Raw genomic sequence first — 21447 nt, 5'->3', positions numbered from 1 at the left:
GTTTCCTAAACATCTTTGAAAAAAAGCTTATTAAATAAATCCAACATGTCAGAAGTGTATATTACTAATGTTAGCTTATATCTGATCCTGAAATTCTAGAATTTTCCATAGAGGGGCATTAATAAGGTCATCAATAAAATAAGCATACAGTAATGTCTTAAAAATTCCATGGAATACAATTCTGTTCTTTCTCATTCATTAAGATCAAAAATTTAAAAAGTTGTAGCCAATTCTAAACCCACAGTTACACCTCCTATTTGTTTATAAATGTCTTATTTAAATAAAATAAAAATTGTTAGAACTAATTCAGATAGAAAACATTACTTTCTATTTCCTTGTTTGTGAAAGGGTAACAAGGAATAAAATGTTTATAACCATAGATATTGACACCATTGCAATTGCCCAGTAATCAAGGAACCTCAATCCTCACCACTGGTAACAGGTGGGGACATATATGCTGTGAGAATGACAAGTACACACACAGTAAAGTGCAATTTCCCTTAAGAGCACAGAGAGATCACGGTCAGTCTGGGGCTGGTTTCTCCCTCTTTCTCTAGATCCCCAATAAGACTCCCCACTGGCACATCTATAGAGTTGAGATCTCAGCTGAGTGGCCAAGCTAAGACCTTCAGAACCATCTCTGTCCAACCAGTGTTTTGTGTCCCTCCCCAAGTAGCTGACACACACACACACACACACACACACACACACACACACACACACACACACACACTTTGAGATTTGATTTATATCAAATACACACACAAACCTGGGGAAGGCTGGTAAAGGTTTACTAGCTATGCCCCCTTCTGCCCAGACTATAAAGTAGTTCCAGCTGCCACCAGCCACTACTTATCAGCTACTTAAGGCCCTTAACAAAGGGTATCCAATCCTACTGTGTAATGTTACTATTAATCCAAATGGTAGTCTGACCAAGAGCAAGGCTATTTAGGAGTGGCCTGTACAGTGTCACCAAATACATATGCAAGTACTCTCAGAGCTTAAATATGTCTCACAGATATCAGCCACAAAGATAGGTTTAAATATATTTAATAATAAATAATAAAAGAACAAGACAGTACTCAGTAACTCAACACAGTAACTTCAGAGTTAAAAATCACAGAAACTATTTAAAACAACATTGCAGGATAGCTGTACTTTACTATATTCCTATCTGAATCTAAAAGAGTTACTATGCCCTAAAAACTTACTAACAGCAAGGCAAGTGCAGATGTGATGATGAATGAATGCTTTTGTTAGGTCAAAGACAAGATACAAAATTCCCAGTCTCTCTCTAAGAGAGTTCTTAAATTAATATCAAATATTACTGCCGGGTTAGCTTGGATGCCATCACTTTTTGTCATCTGACTTTAGTTTCCAGGCAACCGCCCCCCCCCCCCATCGTAGCATTTGACATCTTCTTGTGAAAAACACATATCTCTCAGATGTTTGCAGAACATGGAAGCCATAAAGCACTTTTGCATTTTAAACCTAGCAATTACTTCTCTTTCAAGACAATACAAAAAACTTCTAGCTCTAGACATTGTGTCTGCTTCTGCATTGAAACTGAGTGATAACATCTCTTGTTTATAGCCCAGCTGTAAAGTAATTTAATCTCAAGTATTCTTAAGTTTTGCAAGTTAATCTTCTATGTTCCAGCAGAGTGCACTGTGGATACATTTTTGAAGCTCAACACTGTACAAACCCTGTTCAACACAGACTTCTATATCAGCAGTTTAATATACATACAACACACAGTTCCAATATAGTGTCAACAAAAGTAAGTGCATCATGCTGGTATTCACAAATGACATATAACTATTTACAAAATTCCAGATTGCAGGGCTGGCAATATTTTGTTTTGTGACAGGTATGACCATATTTTGGAGTGTTATTGTATACAAGGCAATGGCTTCAGATGTTACTAGATATACAGCCCCACAAACACTGCTGATTTCTTTTCTTTGTTTCTTTCTTTTCTTTTCTTTTTTTTTGAAAAAAGCTTAGTTAAAATGATCATTATTGATACATGTAGTAAACTTAAGAAATATTGTGCTGTTCTGTAATTCCCCCCCAAAATTTTTCAAACGCCTCCTTGGAGTCCTCACTCAAGTTTTAACCAGAGTGAATGATGTTTTTTGTAACCAAACATTTCTCAATGTATTTGGTGGAAGTAATATGCAGAGAACTACTCCGGCTGGCACTGGTAGTAACAACAATGTACAAGTTACGGAAGACAATGTTTCTGTGATTTATGAGGATTACTCTTCTGCTGCTCATGTAAATACTTGGCTGGATAGAATTGACTTTGTGTCTCTGAGGTCGTATGTCCAGTCTATGGAAGGATGTTTTCTCAGTTTAAAAGAGCAATTATTTGAACTTGACAAGAATTTATATAAATTTAATTCCCTTCAACTGGATAATTATTTTTTGAATGAAAGTGCTAAGAGATCACACGTACCTAAGGGACTTTGGTTTGAAAATATCCACAATGTGTGGTGGTCAATTCACCATTTCATGCAGAATTGCTTGCATTTTTTTGATCAAACTGGGTTGGAGTTAAGACGATTAGTAATTAAGGAGAACGAGGGATGTATGTGCCATTACAAACAGGATATTAATAAGTTTGTGGATTCTATTATGAGTAATTTGGACTTTTGTAAGCAACAAGCGAACTTTAACAAAAGGTGTTTCATGATATTGATAATAAATTGGTTTCTCTCAAAAACAGAAAGGATGGAAAGTTAAACAGGGATGATTTGGATTATAGGAACAACACAGTATACCCCACTCCACCTGGGCGGTTGCTTGGTAGATACTCTATTCATGACTGAAACTCATCTACCTTGGAAGAAACAGTGGGCAATTAGAGGACATCTGACATAACTTTAGGTCAAGTCCCATTGAGGAGATCACAGAGGCTGCTGAAAAAGAGACCAACAATCATCAGAGGTTGGAACTGACTTACCCTCAGAAGAAACGAACATTTTGGAAGAGCCAGGATGGGTCTTCCAATCGACATCAGAGGCGTTGAGTGGCGAGTTGAGCATCAGCAACAGTGACATATCTGGTAGTTGTAGCGGAGTATATATTACTACTTGTTTTTATTACAATATTTACAACTTTACGGACTTCACCATCAGACCAGAACACCACAAGGCATTTTTGAAAGGATATAATTTTATACTGGCCATTAGGGCTGGGATAGAAGAAACACTTACTGATTTAAAGTTATTCACTCATAAGTTGAACTGTTGGTTGATTTTTGATGAATCCCTTGGGTCATATCCTGGTCCAGACAGTTTTAAAAGGAAAAGTACTACCAACCCCCCTTTACACCATGCACTATCTTTTTATGAAAAAATCTGTGAAAAAGAGATTTGGACATTTTTGGGTGGCAAAAGATATAACAGGTTTTACAATTTAACTTCTTTTTTTGGCCTTTCCCAGTTAGAGATCGCCACAGTGGAACTCTGGTCTGCTAATGATTGGCAGTAGATTTTTACGGTGCCAAATTGCCAGCCTGACACCCAACCTTCAACGAAGGCACGCCCATTCACACATGTCTTTTCTAATGCCACTCGACTGCGGGGAGGACATGCAGACTCCACACAGAAGGTTTTACAATTTAACTAAAGAGGAGAAATCCACTCTTTTTGCTATGATGGAAAACAAAAACATTAGATGTATGAAACCTGACAAGGGACATGGCCTTGTCATCATGGACTGTGTAGATTATGCTGGTCATCTTTTGAAATTATTATACAATTACCAGGTTTAAAGTGTTGTGACATTCAATTAAATTAATGTTTCCTATAGGGCTATCGAGGTGGCTCTAGATGAACTACTATTATATGACAGTATTTCCCAAGGGTCTTATGATTTTTTAAGAGTTGAGCACCTGAATATTCCTAAGATTGTTGGAATCCCCAAGATTCATTCCAAAAAAACCGACTCTCCTTTACTTCCTATAGTTGCTGCCTGTAGATCAGTGACAGAACCACTGGCCAAGTTTATAGACTATAAACTGAAGTCAATTTTCAATTGATTTGGTCATATTATCTGGGATTCATGGGATTTATTAAGCAAATGAAAAACATGAATTTGGATTGTGAATATAATTGTGATAGCAACCTGACCTTTGACCACTATGTTGCCTCCGTTGTATGGAAGGTTTTCTACATGGCCCACCTCATAAATAAGGGTATTTCATCCAGGAACAAAGAGGTCATAACATCCCTGTACTCCTCCCTTATCAGACCCATTATCGAGTACAATGCCCCTTCGGCATGTACCTTGTCAAATACATGCAGCAGTTGGAGAGACCACAGAGGTTCCTGACCAGGAAAATCCTGGGTCTCAAACACCTATCCTATACAGATAGGCTAAAGCCATGTTCCTCTACTCAGTCTCATACAAACTGCTCAGAGGTGACCTGTGTCTGGCATACAAATCCATTTCAGACCCAGCATTGATGGAGTTGCTGCATATCCATAAGACAAACTCAACTCATGCAACCCATACGCAAGGCCTTAACCTGGTCTGTGACAATAATATAACTTGTTGGCAGGATAGACTTGTGTCCCAAAGACTCCCCCATCTATGGAATAGACTCCCTCTCCATGTCAAACACAGTACTTCTCTAGCCCTCTTTAATAAGAATCTGGACGACTGCATGGGAAACAGAAAATACTCCCTTGGGATCCCACCTTTGTCCCTGCTCGACAGGGGAAACAGGTGCTGACTCTGAGGGAACATGGGTGAAATTCTCGGCTAGGCTTATAAGGGCCTCCAGGCCAATAGCCTAGTATCATCCTATGAACCTATAATTTTTTTTGTCACTTGTGACATTTATAGTCTTTACACAGTGATTCCCCAAGAAGAAGGACTTCAATGGTTTGGGGAAATAGTGTTGAAGTATGGAGCATTGTCTGATATTGATTTGAGGGTTGTGATGGACTTTATGGACAGTGTGCTTCATAATAACTACCTGACGTTCGAAGGAGAGTCCTTCAAGCAACATTCAGGAGTGGCAATGGGGGAGGCATGCACCCCACTATTTGCAAATGCTGTGCTTCTGTGGTTGTACTTGGAGTGTGTGTTTAAGCTCCCAGGTTTCATGGGCTGCTTGGTATACTTTGATTACCTCAAGGATTTCTTAATCATCAAAAAATTGGGCAGGGGTTACAGGACAGCACAGCATTGCTTAAGTTTACTACATGTATCAATAATGATTATATTAACTTTCTGGACATTGAGTTAATAAAACAAACCCAAGTTCAGTTGGCTACACAGATTTATAGATAGCCAACTTTTTGTAATGCATTTCTATCTTTTTTGAGTTGTCACCCTTTTAATCAAAAGAAGGGAATAGTAAAAACTCAACTAATTCAAATTTCTAGGTTGTCATCTGACGATGTAGCCTGCTTGGAGCATTTTGAGCAACTAGAAGAAATGCTCCTGGACCAAGATATTCCTTCAACCCTTCTTACGGAAATGCACAAGATGGTTTGAGCAGGCAAGAAGGACAAATATGCCCCCATTATATTTCACGGAATTATGAAATTACAAGACAAGAAAACGATCGAGACAACTTCCAGACTAATATGGTTCTTCATTTCTCCTTAGATGTTCGAGATATTCAAGGGAGTTTGAAGAAAAATTGGTTCTTGTTGCAATAGGATGATGAGATCAGAAAACATTTTTGTGATGAGCCAACGTTCATATTCAGAAATGAAAAAAATATCAAACAATTGTTGGAAATGCCTTGTAAAGTTGAACTTGGACTTCAAGTAGCTACAAGATGTGGGCATTGCAGACAGTGTTGTTTTGTTAACATTGATCCTGATGAGTCCTGGCTTAGGAGGCTCAACTGTATGTGCAAAGGGGGTAAGTTCAATTGTTGGTCTCAGCAGGTGATATATTTGGCTACCTGTGATGCTTGCAGTGCCTTCTATTGTAGGTAAGGCTCAGAATACACTAAAGAAGAGGATTTATCAGCATGATTACAGCACATACCTCTCAACTGTACAGACTTTCGCAGAATGTCCAGATTTTTGCCTCATATTTTTGGTGTGTTCCTCCTAAAATCTGTAAATTTCTGGCAAATAGCTGAGGATTGAAGTCATTAAATAATGACAAACATTTGACTTTAAGACTCCATATCCTTCAGAAAATTCATGCTAATGCAAAATATATTATTTTATTAACTTTCTAAGTTTGTAAGAGCAATATTTAAAATCTGTCCCTATTTGTTCCCCCATCATTTTAGGCTTTGTCCAGATTTTTTTGGTCTAAGAGGCTGAGAGGTATGTTACAGTATCAGGCACAAAAACAGTAAGAGTGCTTTAGCTAGGCGCTCTAGATGTTGTGTGAACTTTAGAAAGTTCAGTTTTGTAGTTCTAGAAAAAATATAATTGGGGGTCTACCCTGGTGACTAGAGCAATAAACTATTACATCATCAGATGATGTGGCAGCTTAGGTTAGATGCTGCTAGTGCTCCTGGATTAAACGATAACATTTCTATTATAAGTGAACTAAAGTTAAGAGCAGCATGTATTTGATTCACTTTTTTTAAGTTATATGTTCCAGTTTTATTTTGTTTAAGGTTAAAAATGGTATTTTTTTATGGTTGGAAATGGTTCATTTTTATACGTTTTTGCTAACTTAATAGTGACTGATGGTTGACTCTAGTTAGGGGCGTGCTTTCATCAGCTGATTTCATTCATGCATGTTAACCTAGGTTGGGGTAATTAATTCACAGTTCTGCAGAGGTCAAAACAGAATGATGAAAGCACTTAACTGTAGTGATTTGTTACTGCTTGGCATTTATGTATATTTTTTACTTACATTTTTATTTCAGATTTATTAAAGGTGGTTCTTGAAATGTTTTCGGCTTCTCAGACTTTTTTCTTTGGATTTGTTATTTTCGAAGTTACAGTTCCAGTGTTCATCTCATTTTTGGGTTATTGTATTTTAGGCAAATTAATATTTCAAAAATAAACCAAAACAAAACAAGAGGAAAAAAACACAGATGGGCTGATGTGGACATAGGTGGAAAAAATGAATAATTTACAATCATGCTGTACCCATTATTGCATGCATGTATTTTATTTTAATTAATTAATTCACTAATTAATTAATTATCATTTCCTTATTTTTTTTTCATCTTAGTGAAGAACTTAGACTGTGGAGCTAGTAAGGCTACAGGCTGATAATTATGAAGGGATATGTTAAGTGCATATTTCCAGACTGAAGGGGATTTACCTTTATTTACAGACCAGTTAATTAGTGCGATGATAAGATGCAAGACTGATTTTCCAGCACTTTCTAGGAATTCCAGAGGTGCTTTGTGCAGTGGCGGCTGGTGACTTCAAATCACAGGGGGGCTGCAGGAGACGCTGAATGGGTGGGGTCAAAGGGAAGGGGTGTGGTCAACCATAAAGGGGAGGAGCTATGCACAAAACCACAAAAAACTAACTTTAATTAAATACGCTGCCCTGGGTGGCAAACCATCATTATGAAAGTCCAATCAAGACAAAAATAAGTGTAGAAGAATAAAAATATTTCAATGCATTGGCTGCATGACAGCTTACTTAATATCTAGATGGAAACAAAAGGTTGTGAGGCATGAAAAAATAAATTACTTTTTAAATACATTACTGGAATGCCAGTCAAAATCAAGTATAAGAAAAACCAGAAGCACTCAACTCAAACCACTTCTCCTTGCACTGCAGTTCTAATTATAATATATTCAGCTTTATTAAAGTACCAAGCAACATGCTGAAAGGAGAAATCTATGTGATGCCCCCACTTGTAAAAATGTTTCTTATCCAAAAAAGACCTGCTGCCTGACAACTTGTTTCATGGGGAAAACATGATAAAAGTAAAAAATGAAAAGCAAACAAGAAACAAGCTCAAGATACATTGCTTAAAGGATTACTGTACAGGTTATGGACCACACATGATTGGCATTCTGTTTAGTTTACGGGTAAAGTCTGTAGAGATGACTGGAAGTCTCCAACAAGTGTAATGAGCTTTTTAAAATAATGGAATCCTGTCCTTTAGTACCCAAGGCTTATACATTATCTAGTCAAGTATTCTCTGCATGGCAACAACAGAAAGGCTTTCAATGTTGGCAATTCTTTAACAGTATGCTTATTAAAGCTTACTTGCATCTTACGATGTCAGACAAGCTTACCTTATGGTCATTAAAGCATTGCTACTTAAACACAGAGCAACAGGCACTTTGAGTAATAAGCATAAATCTGAGTAATAAGCATAAATCAACAGTACAAAAATATGACAGAAACCAGACCATTCTGCAAAATCAAGGACAGATGAAAAGCCACTGTAGTACTTATGCAGTGTGTCCTCCCCATCCAAGGTAGATACAACTACTCCTTGCCTTGCTTGGACACATCCAGAGTCACTACATGGGGAGTGGGGTGCAACAAGCATGTCACAATTTGAAATCTCTCTGGCTGACTGTGATGGCCCTGACACATTTGTCATACCTCTCAACCTCAAGAGCAAGAAATCTGGACAAAGCCATACACAGAAGTGGGACAAAGGCACAACAATAAGGACAATTTTTAAATATTGCTCTAATAAACTTAGAAAGATAATAGAATAGGTCTTGCATTAGTATGAATTTTCTGAAGGTTATAAAATCTGAAACTCAAATGTCTGTCATTTTCTAACTTCAGTCTTTAGTGATTTGTCACTAATTTGCCAAAAAACACAATTTTATGAAAAATGGACCAAAAATGTGATGCAAAAATATAAAATAGACACACAATACAGCTGCTACCTGTCAAAGAAGGGACACTTTAATATTAGTACTGCTACCTTGAGCAGCTGACAAAATAAAAGAATCTACATGCATTTCAAGTAATCTATAACTTTGATTATTACAGTTATTTCTTAATTATAAACCCTCCAAAATTGCTATTTTGCGGAGGGATTATTAGGGGGAAGAGCAACATTTTGAGCCAAAAATTGGGGACAGTTGAGAGGTTGGCTATGCCTAATTCTATAAAGCAATTTATTTGCATGTACCTCTCAACCTGTTAATGCAGTAAATCTGAACAAGGCCAAATATATTGGGGGCACATATAAACAGTACTAAAAATTGCTCTTGTATAAATTGAGACAGTTGATAGAACGGCTCTTACTTTAACATGCATTTTTATGAAGGTTATGAAGTCTGAAACTTATTATTTAGTGACTTCTGGCAAATCATTTAGGAATTAAAACTACAAATTTTATGAACAACAAACCAAAAATAAAAAGCAAAAATCTATTCATTCTTTGAAAATCTGGACAGTTGGGAGGTATAGTTCAGCTGGGCCTGTCTGAGTTTGCTGCCCTTCCCCCCCCTGACAAAATAATGGTTGAATGGAGCCTCTGCAGCCATTCCAATGAGCCATTACTTGGCTATTTCACTCCATTTACCATAAACACTAATGTGCATACTGCTTTACTTCAATGATGAGTTGGACTTCATTTGAAAGTTTTATTGTGTATTTTACAGCACAAACATTAAGTCATCTGTTAAACAAAGCAATGCAGTCTCACAATGAAAACTTAGCATTAAAACTTCTCTGCCCTTGAAACTCACATTCATTGAAACAGCATTGAAACCCACATTCAAAGAAAATACATTTTGCCAGTGGCAGATAAAGATTAATTTTGGGCTGTTTTCGAATCATAGGCCCCTTGCATATGAAACATACATGTGCTCTTTGATACACCTTCCTCATTGTACTAAAATTATATTCCTTGTACAATACAGTACACTTGTTAGAGGGTGTTTTAAATTTGTTTTGAACATTTTTCCAGTAAGCAATGAAACAAAACATATGCACCCATAATGGCAAAACTGCCCAGTTGAGAACATTTATCATAAAAAAGTCTACTCAGACTTCCACAGTCCACCATTATTAGTAAATATACACAATTCTACAGTCCACCATTATTAGTAAATATGCACAATTCCACAGTCCACCATTATTAGTAAATATGCACAATTCTACAGTCCACCATTATCAGTAAATATGTACAATTCTACAGTCCATATTCAGTGAATTCAGTTCTTGCCATAGCTGTCAACCTTAGCACAAAAACCTGGACGAAGCCAATAATGGGGGAATACAGTCCCAAAAATAGGGACAAATTTAAAATATTCATCTTATAAACTTAGAAAATTGCTAGAAAAAAAGGTTGTGCTACTATGTATTCTGAAGCACATGAAGTTTGAAATTCAAATGCCGGTCAATTTTACTGCGGACAGAACAAAAACAATTTTCAGCAGAGACGCAGGGATTAATACTGCAGACACATCTTTGTAAAATGGCAGGGCACCAGAGCAAATCCACACAAACACAGGGAGGAGATGCAGACTCCACACAGAAGCCACCCCAACCAAGAATCAAACCAGAAAACCTATAGCTGTGAGACAACAATACTACCACTGAACCATCAAATCTGCAAGGAAATAAACATTCAGAAACCTGAAGTCTGAAATTCAAATGCCGGTCAATTTTACTGCGGACAGAACAAAAACAGTTTTCAGCAGAGACGCAGGGATTAATACTGCAGACACGTGTTTGTAAAATGGCAGGGCACCAGAGCAAATCCACACAAACACAGGGAGGAGATGCAGACTCCACACAGAAGCCACCCCAACCAAGAATCAAACCAGAAAACCTATAGCTGTGAGGCAACAATACTACCACTGCACCATCAAATCTGGAAGGAATTAAGCATTCAGAAACCTGAAGTCTGAAATTCAAATGCCGGTCAATTTTACTGCAGACAGAACAAAAACAATTTTCAGCAGAGACGCAGGGATTAATACTGCAGACACATCTTTGTAAAATGGCAGGGCACCAGAGCAAGTCCACACAAACACAGGGAGGAGATGCAGACTCCACACAGAAGCCACCTCAACAAGAATCAAACCAGAAAACCTATAGCTGTGAGGCAACAATACTACCACTGCACCACCAAATCTGCAAGGAATTAAACATTCAGAAACCTGAAGTCTGAAATTCAAATGCCGGTCAATTTTACTGCGGACAGAACAAAAACAATTTTCAGCAGAGACGCAGGGATTAATACTGCAGACACATCTTTGTAAAATGGCAGGGCACCAGAGCAAATCCACACAAACACAGGGAGGAGATGCAGACTCCACACAGAAGCCACCCCAACCAAGAATCAAACCAGAAAACCTATAGCTGTGAGGCAACAATACTACCACTGCACCATCAAATCGGCAAGGAATTAAGCATTCAGAAACCTGAAGTCTGAAATTCAAATGCCGGTCAATTTTACTGCGGACAGAACAAAAACAATTTTCAGCAGAGGCGAGGGATTAATACTGCAGACACGTCTTTGTAAAATGGCAGGGCACCAGAGCAAATCCACACAAACACAGGGAGGAGATGCAGACTCCACACAGAAGCCACCCCAACCAAGAATCAAACCAGAAAACCTATAGCTGTGAAGCAACAATACTACCACTGCACCATCAAATCTGCAAGGAGTTAAACATTCAGAAACCTGAAGTCTGAAATTCAAATGCCTGTCAATTTTATTTAACATTTGTTAATCAGGACAGTCTGACTTGGAACAAAAACACAATTTTCAGCAGGGGCCCAGGAAGAAATAATGCAGACATGTCTTTGTAACATGGGAGGACACAAAAGCAAACCCACACAAACACAGGGAGAAGATACGGACCCCACAAAGAAGGAACCCCAGCCAAGAATCAAACCTGAGAACCTGCAGCTGTGAGACAACAATGCTACTACTACACCATCAAATATCAAGCATTGCAACATTTACAAACCACAGATATTATGAGGAACAGATCAGATCACATATGAGGCAAAAATCTGCAATTTTTTTACAAATGGTGGTGGGTAGGGAACTCAAGTCTTTAACACCTGCATACAGGGTACAGGGTTCAAGCCTGAGGTATTCCCTACCACACCACCATGAGCACCTGGGGCATTTTCACACACACAGACACACACAGACACACACACACACAGACACACACACACACACACACACAAAATGCACCACACACACCTCTAAACTGTACACTACACACAACAACTCACAACTCTATCCAGTTAAAAAGCACCAACACAGAAAGTAAAATGCACCATACACTTACCTGTCTGTTCTCCACACCATATCCTGCCCGCGCAATACTCACAAAGACCTGCGAGATCCCAGCAAAGCTCCTTCCCAACGATGAGATTCCAAGCTCCCTCCCGAGACTGTTCTGACTGCTGCTGTTGCAGTCCGGATGCTGTTCTGGCTGTTGCAGTCCGGATGCGATATATCCTCCCAGCATGTCTGTGCACTTTAAAAGTGCACAGACATCTCCTTGTGTCCCTCTATGAGTCCTGCCGGACTGCCTTGAGCATGCGCAGCTCCCGATGTGGTCGTGACTAAATTTAAAAAAATAATTTTTTATTTGTTTTCTTTTTTAATTTTTAGTTTGAGGGGGCTGCAATCCGGCAGCCCGATGCCACGAGCCGCCCCTGGCTTTGTGAAAGGAAAGCAACCTTGACTTTGATTTTCTGAGGTATTTAGTAGTACCTGTTACACACACACAAGTCCAAAGGGATGAAGCCCAGAAATTTCTGGGTATGCAAGTTTGAGAATGTACAGATCTCCAACTTGATGGTGGAGTAGTTGAAATCTCCGAAGAAGGAAGTCTTTAGCTTAATGCACATGAGCTCCATGCTAGTTAAGTAGAAGGCATGGACTAAGGGGACACAGTTAGCTATTATAAGGTTTTTTTTGATAGTATGTTACATGTGGAGGAGTTCCAGGCATGGACTAAGGGGACACAATTAGCTATTATAAGGGTTTTTTTTGATAGTATGTTACATGTGGAGGAGTTCCAGGTCAATACCTAGTCTAATGAGTCTGGAGTTTAATTTTTTTTTAAGAATGTGGAAACCCAACTGCCTGTGGTAGGCCTGAATGTGGGGTGAGCACTGAAACCCTGCAATAACAAAGTGCTCACACTGGTCTTAAACCAGGTCTCTGTGATGATACATATGTTTTCCAAGGTGAGGAGTTCTAGTATAGAATGTTTTTTTTTTTTTCACTAAGGCTCCTAGCACTGAGTAGCAATACAGTTACATTATCTAGATTCTGTTTTGTTATGTTGGAATGTTTAAAAAAATTACATTACCTAAAAATGGCACTATGAGGTGACCAGTAAAAGAAAACTTTATACGTATATGAGTCTTTGTCATCTGAGATAAAGCAGTTTGGACAGTTAAGTATTTCCGCCAAGGCAGATCTATATTGTGTCCCCTTTAAATGACACCAGAAGCTAAAGTCAATAATCTTGTGTTCGTATTGCAGTATCATTCTTGGTGATGTTAGAATACTGCTCAAGGCTAGTGTCATACCTGCCGTGGACACAAATTCTGAAAGCTCCATTATGTCACTATTAATATACTCTAGGGAAATATGTCTCCAGTCATTTACACCCATATGCACTTTGGCTGTATGTCCTATGTCTACCTGTGGTACCATGACCTGAGTTCATGTATGATGTAGCGAATCCTGACACCTGATAGGCAACTGACTGTGATCCCCTCCTTGCATATCCTGGTAAGTGGTGCATCAGTGTGGCAATCCTCTCTTTGCATATCCTGGTGAGTGGTGCATCAGTGTGCCAATCCGCTCCTTGCATATCCTGGTGAGTGGTGCATCAGTGTGCCGATCCCCTCCTTGCATATCCTAGTGAGTGGTGCATCAGTGTGGTGATCTCCTCCTTGCATATCCTAGTGAGTGGTGCATCAGTGTGCCGATCCCCTCTTTGCATAACCTGGTGAGTGGTGCATCAGTGTGCTGATCCCCTCCTTGCATATCCTGGTGAATGGTGCATCAGTGTGGCGATCCCCTCCTTGCATATCCTGGTGAGTGGTACATCAGTGTGGCTCACCATGGAGTCATCTATGACTAGGATACTGGATTGTGTGGAGGGCTTCCTTATGGGCTTTTAACTTGAGACACTGTGACTCTTAAATGTATGTTTTATGGTGGGTGTTAACTCTGTGAGATTGCTGAAGGTACTTATTTTTTGGTTTACATTTAGGAGACCTTTGTCGTTTAGACAGTTTACTGTTAAAAGCTTTAGCATATGTAGGTCTGTGTGTTTGGTCTGGGATGCCTGTGATTTTTTTTTTTTTTACTGTGGTGTTATAATGACAACCTGCTTCCTGTTTGTAGTGGCTTTATGTGAGAGTTTTGGCTCTAATAACATTATACAACATCATCTGTCACACACTGTGTCAGTCTGTTTAAGCAAAAAGTAAAAATGATACAATCACTATATTGTCTCAGGATGTCCATTTCAACCAAGCTGGCTGCAGAGATGGATGGAAAGTGCAAATCAATGGTACCAGATGCTTATTAATGGCAGTTGAGGGGTGAGTAATGCCTACAAGATTTGCACAACTAGTGCCTATTACGAATTTATGGAAAGGCTTAGGTAAAGAAATTGAATGTTCTGAGTGCCAGCATGTAAACAGTGCACTGTTAGAAAATGACTGAGCATGTATCAGAAAATGGACAACTTATATTAATACAGAAAATATAAAATATTGAAATAAGCCCAATGGCCAGTAGCAAAATGGAAAATTTCAAGGTTCTACAGCAGTCAGAGGTCTACAAATGATTTGGTTATTCTCTGCTCTAACTAGAATACAAACCAAATGATTGTAACATACATTTCACTTCTTGGCAGAAGAGGCTCAATAATGCAAATGATTCCCTACCTGTAGAACAAACTTCTCTTCCATGTTAAAAAGGTGAACTACTTCTGCTTTTTTGAAATTAAATCTGGATAACTGGATGAATTCATTGAAATTTACTCCTGGGATAAGTAGCAAATCGGGAGGTAAATCTATCTGCTATACTTCCTAGGGTACATAGCTAAACTTTGTAGTACTACTTCCTAGGGGCATGGCTATACTCTGTAGTACTACTTCCTAGGGGAATGGCTATACTCTATAGTACTGCTTCCTAGGGTGCATGGCTATACTCTATAGTACTGCTTCCTAGGGTGCATGGCTATACTCTATAGTACTGCTTCCTAGGGTTCATAGCTATACTCTTTAGTACTACTTCCTAGACTGCATGGCTATGCTCTATAGTAGCACTTTGTAGGGTGCATGGCTATACTCTATAGTACAACTTCCTAGGGTGAATGGCTATACTCTTTAGTACTACTACTTCCTAGGGTGCATGGCTATACTCTATAGTACTGCTTCTTAGGGTGCATGGCTGTACTGCTTCCTAGAGTGCATGGCTATACTCTATAGTACTGCTTCCTAGGGTGCATGGCTATACTCTATAGTACTGCTTCCTAGGGTGCATGGCTATACTCTATAGTACTGCTTCCTAGGGTTCATAGCTATACTCTTTAGTACTAATTCCTAGACTGCATGGCTATGCTCTATAGTAGTACTTTGTAGGGTGAATGGCTATACTCTACAGTACGAATTCCTAGGTTGCATGGCTATACTCTGTAGCACTAACCTAGGAACACATACAAAGATGCTGAAACACAGAAATCATCTTTCTATAGGACATAAAGATTAGCAGTTAAATCTCAGTAAGTTCTGGCAACAGATTTACTATTTATTTGGAAGGCAGAAATGCAATCATGCTTTAGCTATGGATTTTGTTAAAAATATGCTTTTTCCTTCATTATCTTCCTCTTCAGTCTGAGGTCCATTCCTGACACTAGCCCGTTCTCTCTATCTGACATCAATCTCCCTTCTATTTCAAGTCTTTGTTTATATTCTAAGTCAGAAACCTACTCCACATACTTCTGGCATATAGCTGTCTTACTACCAAGGTCCTGAAATCCTTTTTCATAAATGCATGCAGCTATTTAAATTATCCCCAGTTATGTCTTCTCATGCATTAAGCTGCACATCCTCTGATTAAGTCTAGCAATTGTATATTTGTCAAAGAGCCACTGTTTGAAGGCATTAAATTGGTATTCAGCTCAAAATAGTCTGATCCTTCTCCCTTTATTACCTGTGTCTGTGGAGCTTTCCAGAACTTCTAAGGTATTGAGCTATGAGCACTGTATGTACTATTATTGGATATAGCTGTTAAATATTCCAAGCACTGATATATCTGTATATAGATATATATCTATCTCTGTCTGTATATATATGGGTCTACTTTGATTCACTGAAAACTCATTTCACTGAATTTCAGTTCACCCTCAAAAAATTGCTGAAAGCTCAAATCACTGAAAACTCATTTCACTGAATGTAAGTACTGATGTGCAAATTTTTATTTTATTTATTTAACATTTGTTAACCAGGAATGTCTGACTTGGAATGAGCCAATTTATAGCGGAGGCCCAGGGAGAAATATTCCAGATGCATGTTTTTGTAAAGTGGGAGGAAACCGGAGTACCCGGAGGAAACCCACACAAATGCCGGGAGGACATGCAGACTCTGCACAGAAGGCACCCGAACCAAGAATCAAACCTGAGAACCTCTTGCTGTGAGGTGATAAAGCTACCGCTGCAATACTGCACCATCCAAATAAAACATATATCCCCTTTTCCCCACTGTAGTGTGATCCTGGACTTAGTATATATAGTTGGGAGGGCGTGGCCCCCAACCTACTTAGATTTTATATTTATGAATCTTATTTCACTGAAAGCTAACAATATAAAACCATCTCTGATTGCCCCCCCCCCCACAAACCCCCAACTATATATACTAACTCCAGGATCTCACTACAGTGGGGAAAAGGGCATATAGTTTTTATTTGCCAATAGTACTTACATTCAGTGAAATGTGATTACAGTGAAATGAGTTTTCAGTGACTTGAGCTTTCAACGATTTGGTGTGAGTGTTTTGAAATTCAGTGAAATGCGTTTTAGTAGATCTATATAGATATGTATATATATATATATATATATATATATATATATATACACACACACACACACACACACACACACACACACACACACACACACACACACACACACAGGTATACTTTGAAACATCTAAAATCCATAACATCTAATTTCATAACACTGAGACCAGAACATCTAAAACCCAAAACATCTAAAACCCATAACATCGAATTTTATAACATCTAACACTACAAATCACAAGAAAATAACATCCCCTCCACATATAACGACACCAAACACACTTTTTGCTATATTTCTGCAGGGGGGCAAGCCCCCTACACCCCCCGTAAATTAAATATATCAAGTCTAAGATCACACTACAGTGAAAAAAAGTTAATTTCCTAACCCCACTGTATCAAGCCCCCCTGCAGAAACATAGTAAAAAGTGTGTTTGGTAGTTTGGTGTTATTATATGTCGTTATATGTGGAGGGGGTGTTATTTTCATGTGATTTGTACTGTTAGATGTTATGAAATTCAATGTTATGGGTTTTAGATGTTCTGCTCTCAATGACACACACACACACACACACATATATATATATATATATATATATATATATATATATATATATATATATATATATATATACACATATCTATCTATCTATATATATATATATATATATATATATATATATATATATATATATATATATATATATATATACATATATATATATTTGTTTACCAAGGTAGTGCACCTATCTCATCGGACTATTTGCAGACAAAGCCTAGGTGAATAAGATCACAAAAGATATGAACAAAACATATTTACAGATAAAAGAAGATGCCAAAAACATACACATATTTACAGATACAGGAATATGCTACAACATTTAGTTGAAGAAGCAGTTTACAAAGTCAAAATATGGATGGAAAAATGGAATTATGCTTAGCAGAGCTTTCTGTATAAGATGTAGGCATAATGGCTGAGATGACATATGCTACATGTATAGCAGCATGAGAATAGTTGTGGGAAAGGATACCATGGGAAGAAGGCAGAAAGATGGAGAGGGAGTCATGCATAGGGAAGAGGAATAGAAACAGAAAGTTTACCCTAGGGATCACTTCAATGGCTCTGTTGGGCAGAGTCACAGGTAACTAATCTAAGTGGGCGGCGAAAGCCAACACAGTCTGGCTAGGCTTATAAATGCCTTTGGGCAGATAGCCTAGTACCTATCTATGAACCTATGAACCTAAAGCAAAAAATGATATGAGATGTGAAAAGAGGGAGGTAGAATGAATAACAGCTCCTACATGACAGGAAGTAAAGATGCGATAAGGAAGGATGAAATAGGGGTAAAGAATGCGAGAGAGCTGCTCAGCTCATGTAACATAACCTGTGGGAGTCCAGCTGCACTTTGAAGTCTGTTATCTGAAGTCTGCGTATTTTTGGACATCTCTGATTGAGAGATGAATGGTGTCCCATAATTTTGATGCTAGGATGGAGAATGCATAGTCAGTGCAATGAGGTTTACTTTTTGGAGTTCATAAGGTGGGTTGAGATTGAGAGATACCCCTGAGATTATATGTGGGGGGTTTGGACATTATTAAATGCCAGATGTCATTTCACAATCAGGAGTTATACTGGAAAAAGTAATATTTAATCATAACCAGATGTTAAGCTCATGCATGATATATGTGGCAATGAAGACAAAGCAGTGACATATATTCTTAACTATGGGCCTTGACAAACATTGTGTGATAGTGTGAACTTACAAATATAATACCAGGTGCATAAAATGTACATTGTCTTCTATGCTGTTTAGTGCATGGTCAACTCACACTGTGCAATAGACATTCCACTACACCATACACAAATGTATATTTATTTATATCTATTTACTGGGGTAGTGCACTGATCCATATTGACCACTTTCTGGATCAGCCCAGGTTATAGTTGACAGGATCATGGTAATCATCATTTGCAGAGTAGTCCTTAGATAGTGACACACAATGGTAGGCTCATCAGTTGGGGGGGGGGGGCACAGAATTACCCACACCATGAAGTGCCATGTTGTTGACTTTTTGTGGTCCTACCAATGCATGTGGAGGAATTGTACTTATCACTTTTCTTGTATTCCTCTACATTTGTAGTCTTTCTTTTACCTGCATAGGTAAACAGATATATTTTTAACTTTCCTCCCCAGAGATGAGCACAGTTTTTTCCCACTCTCCATGGTTCGGCAAAAGGTCTTTAATTTTTATCAGTTTTATCCTCTGTAGGTTCTACTGCCAGGGTAGAAAGGGCTTGGAGAATGTAGGACATGAGGTGTGTAGCTCACATCTGGACCACTTTATACACAATGTCCAATATCGATAGGGTTGTGGGTCCTTTAGGGAACAGGAATAAGTGCCATTATGAGTGCTTGACATTTAGTTGCCAAAGTGTTGTGATGTACATTATGCTGTGGACCCCCTTGATAGTGATTGTCAGGTACTGTGTGGCTGGGACATGGACACTGAGGTCCTCCAAACTTTTGTGGAAATCAGACAATATCCGACATACTGACCATTGGAGATTTCTACATCTAGGGATGCTGGATTGGGATTGGGACATCTATGCTGAATGCCCAGTGTGGCCTCCACACATAGGGACAAAAGCTCTACCTCATTCAGCTGTGCCTACTATGTGTGTCTGTTAAATTCTCACACCTGTGCTGACAGACTGTCACATGGATGTTGCGTAAGCAACCACTGAACACAGGAGACTCATTATGGCACTATAGAGTATAGCCATACATCTCCATGTGTACCACACAAAATTTTATCAACTGCACCTGACTATCAGTAGTGCTAATCTGAACCCAGATGATGACATGGTACATTTTTTGATGTTCAGTCAATGCTGTATGTGTTGCTGGAGCGAGTTGTGGTTGTCGACTTTGTACACAGGCTATATGGGTGGCATTCCAATCTCTGATACTGTTCTGTTCTCTGCCAGAGGTTCCACTTGGGAATCTATGAGAGAACTAAGACTTTGTGGAGATTCCACTACACCTGATAAGGGTATGCCTCCGTGTTGCACTATCTGTGAGCTAGCAGTGGTCTTGGTGAAGTCATCAGCTTGATATATGGATGGAGTCCCTGCCAATAAACTTTGCAGTCTGTGTCATAAGAATGAGCATAATGAAATCATTATTAACCACTTCATGGCCGTTGACATCAGCCTGCTTCCCTGCACTGTACTCTACCACTGCCATTACAGTTATTGACAGGAGTGTGAGCAAATGAAAAGCTATTTTCTTCTGTTTACTAAATTACCCATGCATATGCATGTACCTGCACATTAAGCAGTGCAAGTAAACATAAGGAAATGTTCTGTTGTGTACAAGGATAAAGCCCTAATTGTGATCAGATATCAGTTTGTGCATCAGAGGCACTGAGATACCCATCCTGGGGGAAGATGGAAGTGGAGTGCATCTGGGGTTACACAAGGTGGTATGATTTCCCTGGCTAGACAGTGGTAGCAGCTACTGCGGCAGTGATCACTCAAACATCTACTCTTATGGTAAATTTATTTATATAACTGTACTATGTTCATCACTGCTGCAGTACCTTAGATACATGGGTAAATTACCTTGGCTATCATTATTCAGGAGATGGAAGGAGAAGAATCCAGGAACCCCTGGAGAATGATCATAGCAAAGCTTGATCGGGACCTAGAGAATAAATCAAGCATATATTGCGTTACAAAAGTATGTAAAGAGGACCGAAAAGAAGCTTGAAGAATACTAAAATTCAACCCTTTCCAAAAAGCCATAAATAAAGCCAAGGCCCTGGTAGACTGGGCCTTGACCTGCCTGGAATAGTTTTGTTATGGTGAGTATAGCAAACAGTAATAGCCTTAGACAACCACTTGGAAATAGTCTGTTTTGACACAGGCTGTTCTTCTTTTTGCCTTCACAAGAAATTAACAATGATCAAAAGATCTGAAAGATTTATTTATGTCAAAATAGTGCTCAAGTTGTCTAAGGGCATCCAAGGTATGGAGTATCCTTTCTCCCTCATTTTCTGGTTCTGGAAAAAAAACAGGGAGTGGGATAGTTTGGCTTAAAGTAAACTTGGATACCACTTTAGGCATAAAATAAGAATTAGTTCTCAAAGAAATCTTGTACCTATGAAAAATGAGATAGTGTTGACTCACCATAAAAGCTTTCGGCTCAGATACCCTTCTCTCAGAGCAGTCAGCAAAACTGTTTTCCATGTTAAGAACCTCAGGTCAACCAGGTTAGCTGGTTCAAATGAAGCACGTGTTAGCCTCTATAACACAAATAAGATTCCAAGGAGGAGCCAAGGATTTTCTTGAATCTTTCTTATGCAAAACTCCTTTCAAAAGCATTTTGACATGAGACTGCAAGAAGAGAAAGAAAGAATAGAATCCATGGGCAACCATGCTGAAATGGTTGATAAATGAACATTGTTAGAGGAATAAGAAAGGCCATAGAAT

The sequence above is a fragment of the Protopterus annectens genome, chromosome 1.part0, assembly GCF_019279795.1.
Source record: "Protopterus annectens isolate FY-2018-M chromosome 1.part0, PAN1.0, whole genome shotgun sequence".
NCBI lineage: Eukaryota > Metazoa > Chordata > Ceratodontiformes > Protopteridae > Protopterus > Protopterus annectens.
This window is presented reverse-complemented; position numbering follows the sequence as displayed.